This window comes from Rhinoderma darwinii, chromosome 12 (genome assembly GCF_050947455.1).
Source record: "Rhinoderma darwinii isolate aRhiDar2 chromosome 12, aRhiDar2.hap1, whole genome shotgun sequence".
Lineage (NCBI taxonomy): Eukaryota > Metazoa > Chordata > Amphibia > Anura > Rhinodermatidae > Rhinoderma > Rhinoderma darwinii.
In genome coordinates this window covers 5,300,659-5,307,728 of record NC_134698.1, presented here as the reverse complement: position 1 = coordinate 5,307,728, position 7,070 = coordinate 5,300,659, and positions in this window count along the sequence as shown.

Below are 7,070 nucleotides of genomic sequence, written 5' to 3'. Positions count from 1 at the left end.
GAAAAAAGAAACTATTTTCATTGTTGTGGTCAATTATGGGGCGACCGTTTTACATGTGGTAAAATAACATTGGCCAAAGGAGATTTTTATTTTCGGACAGTTTTTGTTTTTTTTACTATTGTTCTTGGGCTTATTGTTCAATGAAGAATGTTCATTAAGGAAAATGCCCACTTTTTTGGAAATGTATTTTTCGGGTAATCTCATAGGGCACCCTAAACTGACTTCAATGGGCAACACAGTGTGATGTAATGTTTTTTTTTTTCGGGGTTTGTTCAGAGTGAATGACATCGATCTGTGGACTTTTCTCTACTGTTTATGGTCAACTTAAAGGGAAACTTTGGCAAAAGCCATTGTAATTATTCTCTAGGAAGTCTTAAAGATATCATCACAAATAATATTTGCCCCCACTGTTTTCCCAACGCCAGCCAGGACCTATTTGGACTCTTGCTCAGCAATAGGGGCGATGACCACTGTTAACACGCAAGATGTCTATATTCCATACACCGGTTTAGCAGCACATTATTATAAATGATAGGCTTAGATACACCAGCTCAGCAGACAGTATCACACATGGTAGGATTAGATACACAGCTCAGTAGACAGTATCACACATGATAGGCTTAGATACACCAGCTCAGCAGACAGTATCACACATGGTAGGATTAGATACACCAGCTCAGTAGACGGTATCACACATAATAGGCTTAGATACACCAGCTCAGCAGACAGTATCATATATGATAGGCTTACATACACCAGCTCACCAGACAGTATTATACATGATAGGCTTAGATACATCAGTTCAGGAGACCGTATCACACATGACAGGCTTAGATACACCGGCTCATCAGACGGTATTCTATATGATAGCCTTAGACGCACGAACTCAGTAGACAGTATCACACACACGATAGACTTAGATACAGTGGCTCTGCAGACAGTATCACACATGATAGGATTAGATACACAGCTCAGCATATAGCATCACACATGTTACACCAGCTCAGTAGACAGCATCACACATGATAGGCTTATATACACCAGTTTTGCAGACAGTACTACACATGGTAGGATTAGATACAGTGGCTCAGCAGACAGTATCACATATGATAGTCTTAGATATACCGTCTTAGCAGCACAGTATCACACATAATAAGATTAGATACAACGGCTGTGCGGACAGTATTACACATACATTTAGATACACCAGCTCGGCACACAGTTTCGCACTTGATAGGCTTAGATTCACGCGATCAGCAGACAGTATCACACATGATAGGCTTAGATACAACAGCTCAGCAGACAGTATCACACATGATAGGCTTAGATACAACAGCTCAGCAGACAGTATTGCAAATGGTAGACAGACACAGCAGCTCAAAAGACAGTATCACACATGATAGGCTTAGATACAAAAGCTCAGCAGTCAGTGTCACACGTGATAGAATTAGATACACAGCTCAGCAGACAGTATCACACATGGCAGGATTAGATACACCAGCTGAGAAGACAGTATCACACATGATAGATTTCGATACAGCAGCTCAGCAGGCAGTATCACACATGATAGGATTAGATACACCTGCTGAGCATTTTACAGACCCTCAAAATAATTTGCTAAGTATTAAATATAAAAGTAAAGCAGACTACAATGCGATTATATGTCAGAGCTGGATGATATCCCAAAAATTCCCATGGATTGTGTTTGTGTTCATATCCTCGTGTGCGTCCTGCCGAGGACACTGGTCAGTTGTAAGTTGTCAGCTCCGATGGCTGATCCTGAGCAGGAGAGGGATTAGAATTTCACGGACATTCAGAAAGAATAGCCGACAATGGGCAAAGGGCAGAATCACTTAGACCGACTTAATGTGAGAAGACCATAGAGGTTGCCTATATTTACTGATCAGTGGGATTATCCGGCCCTGGTAAATTGGCGTTGAGTTTAATCTGTTTAAAAAAAACCTCTTCACCTTGTTTCTTAGTATTAATATTTTTCTCCACCCTCCTTCATTCTCTGGGTCAGATCAGCCGCTGCCAACAAGTTTAAAGCACAATGACTATCTTTGTATATGACAAAGGGCTGAGAGGCGAAGCAGTCAACACCCAACACAATTACGAGTTTGTGAGTTGGCCAGACCGCGGCTAAGGTCTTTCTCAGCTGTGCCTCATTAATAATGGCACTGTCTATCAGGGGACATAATCATTTCCCACCCCGTCTTGTTCCCACCATTGGCACAAATGCATCGCATCAAGATACATTAACTGTTATATGTCCAGGATATATAGGAACGTCATCGATGTACCACACACACCAACTCCTATATATATCCCTATCTTTATATTTTTGACATGGCGGCCTTTATTTGTGTAACATTTTTATAGAGAAAAAGCCGTCAATAGAGATAATTTAGTTTAGGTTTCCGAGATTGGAGCCTTCTAGAATATGTTTTACACAATGGGCTGATCCAGGTCATGTGGTTAACAAAAAATATCGGGCATCTAAAGGAGCACTCTATCCACATTGCCTATTGCAAGCAAAACAGAAGCAGTTTTAAAGGGGTATTCTGACCACAGATACAAATGTCTCATACAATGAGGTTCTTAAATCTAGGCCCATTTGAGGCTGTAATAATAAGGAGATGGTAGGGAGAGCTGGAGAAAACCCATAATGGCCAGTTGGCTCTCTTTTGCTTCTTCTCATTATTTCCGTCACCCATTTTCTAGCGCAAAACTGGGGTTAAGCAGCCCCTGTTATTGCAATAGCAGTGTCCCAAGGGTGCAACCCGAACCTATCAGACAAGAATATCTATGATGGTAGAGTAATTCTGTAAGTAGAAGACAGCAAGGAGAGGAGGGGGATGCAACTACAGCTTCTCTTTTTCCCTGTGTCTCTGAATGCTGTGAGAGGGGAAGAAGAGCAGAAATGGAGAGACATCTGATTGGTTCAGAGATCGGAGGGCCGCACTAGCATCTATTAGCAGAACTTGATTGTTGCCGAATTATCGAATATTCTGGTTAATCATAATGATGTCGAGAAGTATAAATTGGTATTCTTTTGAGCTTCTGGACAGATTATCTTGCAGGTCTGTGCTTGGGATTTATTTGGGACATTGCTTAGTAATAAAGAGCGGGACACACAGTACAATCTCTATTTCCTTTGGAGAATTAAATGTCACTGGAATAATAAGTCAAAGGTCGGTGTATGAAAATAACGGACAGAGAGGGAAGGTGGCGGCAAATCACAACACTGGAGTTTATATCATTTTTAGATCCTGCATTTAAAGGGGCAGGAGAAACCTGGTAGAGGGCGACTTGTCTCTCTGCAAGAGTACCACTTTAACAATGTGATGCTCTCACGTACAAGACAATCAGTATATATGTATACATTCAAGGAGATTTTTAATAAGGTGTCCTTGGAATTTGAATGTGTTTCTAACCATGTATTGTAGTCTTGGTAATTCTCCTTATAACATAGAAAGTATATGGAGATACTCATCCCATTGCCCTACAGTACTAACCGCACATAAAAAGTCACTTATTAAAATGTTCCTGTATACTGAGATTCACATTTTTATTATGTAATAGGGCCAGTGATGTAGTAGTTATATTCTTGTATATAGGAGTAGTATTATAGTAGTTATATTCTTGTACATCGGGGGCAGTATTAAAGTAGTTATATTCTTGTACATAGAGGGCAGTATTATAGTAGTTATATTCTTGTATATAGGGGGCAGTATTATAGTAGTTATATTCTTGTATATAGGAGCAGTATTATAGTAGTTATATTCTTGTATATAGGGGGCAGTATTATAGTAGTTATATTCTTGTATATAGGGGGCAGTATTATAGTAGTTATATTCTTGTATATAGGGGCAGTATTATAGTAATTATATTCTTGTATATAGGGAGCAGTATTATAGTAGTTATATTCTTGTATATAGGGGCAGTATTATAGTAATTATATTCTTGTATATAGGGAGCAGTATTATAGTAGTTATATTCTTGTATATAGGAGCAGTATTATAGTAGTTATATTCTTGTATATAGGAGCAGTATTATAGTAGTTATATTCTTGTATATAGGGGGCAGCATTATAGTAGTTATATTCTTGTATATAGGGGGCAGTATTATAGTAGTTATATTCTTGTATATAGGGGCAGTATTATAGTAATTATATTCTTGTATATAGGGAGCAGTATTATAGTAGTTATATTCTTGTATATAGGAGCAGTATTATAGTAGTTATATTCTTGTATATAGGAGCAGTATTATAGTAGTTATATTCTTGTATATAGGAGCAGTATTATAGGAGTTATATTCTTGTATATAGAGGGCAGTATTATAGTAGTTATATTCTTGTATATAGGAGCAGTATTATAGTAGTTATGTTCTTGTATATAGGGGGCAGTATTATAGTAGTTATATTCTTGTATATAGGGGCAGTATTATAGTAGTTATATTCTTGTATATAGGAGCAGTATTATAGTAGTTATATTCTTGTATATAGGGGCAGTATTATAGTAGTTATATTCTTGTATATAGGGGGCAGTATTATAGTAGTTATATTCTTGTACATAGAGGGCAGTATTATAGTAGTTATATTCTTGTATATAGGGGGCAGTATTATAGTAGTTATATTCTTGTATATAGGAGCAGTATTATAGTAGTTATATTCTTGTATATAGGGGGCAGTATTATAGTAGTTATATTCTTGTATATAGGGGGCAGTATTATAGTAGTTATATTCTTGTATATAGGGGCAGTATTATAGTAATTATATTCTTGTATATAGGGAGCAGTATTATAGTAGTTATATTCTTGTATATAGGGGCAGTATTATAGTAATTATATTCTTGTATATAGGGAGCAGTATTATAGTAGTTATATTCTTGTATATAGGAGCAGTATTATAGTAGTTATATTCTTGTACATCGGGGGCAGTATTAAAGTAGTTATATTCTTGTACATAGAGGGCAGTATTATAGTAGTTATATTCTTGTATATAGGGGGCAGTATTATAGTAGTTATATTCTTGTATATAGGGGCAGTATTATAGTAGTTATATTCTTGTATATAGGAGCAGTATTATAGTAGTTATATTCTTGTATATAGGGGGCAGTATTATAGTAGTTATATTCTTGTATATAGGAGCAGTATTATAGTAGTTATATTCTTGTATATAGGGGCAGTATTATAGTAGTTATATTCTTGTATATAGGGGGCAGTATTATAGTAGTTATATTCTTGTACATAGAGGGCAGTATTATAGTAGTTATATTCTTGTATATAGGGGGCAGTATTATAGTAGTTATATTCTTGTATATAGGAGCAGTATTATAGTAGTTATATTCTTGTATATAGGGGGCAGTATTATAGTAGTTATATTCTTGTATATAGGGGGCAGTATTATAGTAGTTATATTCTTGTATATAGGGGCAGTATTATAGTAATTATATTCTTGTATATAGGGAGCAGTATTATAGTAGTTATATTCTTGTATATAGGGGCAGTATTATAGTAATTATATTCTTGTATATAGGGAGCAGTATTATAGTAGTTATATTCTTGTATATAGGAGCAGTATTATAGTAGTTATATTCTTGTATATAGGAGCAGTATTATAGTAGTTATATTCTTGTATATAGGGGGCAGCATTATAGTAGTTATATTCTTGTATATAGGGGGCAGTATTATAGTAGTTATATTCTTGTATATAGGGGCAGTATTATAGTAATTATATTCTTGTATATAGGGAGCAGTATTATAGTAGTTATATTCTTGTATATAGGAGCAGTATTATAGTAGTTATATTCTTGTATATAGGAGCAGTATTATAGTAGTTATATTCTTGTATATAGGAGCAGTATTATAGGAGTTATATTCTTGTATATAGAGGGCAGTATTATAGTAGTTATATTCTTGTATATAGGAGCAGTATTATAGTAGTTATGTTCTTGTATATAGGGGGCAGTATTATAGTAGTTATATTCTTGTATATAGGGGCAGTATTATAGTAGTTATATTCTTGTATATAGGAGCAGTATTATAGTAGTTATATTCTTGTATATAGGGGCAGTATTATAGTAGTTATATTCTTGTATATAGGGGGCAGTATTAAAGTAGTTATATTCTTGTATATAGAGGGCAGTATTATAGTAGTTATATTCTTGTATATTGAGGGCAGTATTATAGTAGTTATAGTCTTGTATATAGGGGCAGTATTATAGTAGTTATATTCTTGTATATAGGGGGCAGTGTTATAGTAGTTATATTCTTGTATATAGAGGGCAGTATTATAGTAGTTATATTCTTGTATATAGGGGCAGTATTATAGTAGTTATATTCTTGTATATAGGAGCAGTATTCTAGTAGTTTTATTCCTGTATATAGGAGCAGTATTATAGTAGTTATATTCTTGTATATAGGGGCAGTATTATAGTAGTTATATTCTTGTATATAGGAGCAGTATTCTAGTAGTTTTATTCCTGTATATAGGGAGCAGTATTATAGTAGTTATATTCTTGTATATAGGTGCAGTATTATAGTAGTCATATTCTTGTATATAGGAGCAGTATTATAGTAGTTATTTTCTTATATATAGGAGGCAGTATTATAGTAGTTATATTCTTGTATATAGGAGCAGTATTATAGTAGTTATATTCTTGTATATAGGAGCAGTATTATAGTAGTTATATTCTTATATATAGGAGGCAGTATTATATTAGTTATATTCTTGTATATAGGGGGCAGTATTATAGTAGTTATATTCTTGTATATAGTGGCAGTATTATAGTAGTTATATTCTTGTATATAGGGGCAGTATTATAGTAGTTATATTCTTGTATATAGGAGGCAGTATTATAGTAGTTATATTCTTGTATATAGGGGGCAGTATTATAGTAGTTATATTCTTGTATATAGGGGCAGTATTATAGTAGTTATATTCTTGTACACCGGGGACAGTATTAAAGTAGTTATATTCTTGTATATAGAGGGCAGTATTATAGTAGTTATATTCTTGTATATAGAGGGCAGTATTATAGTAGTTATATTCTTGTATATAGGGGCAG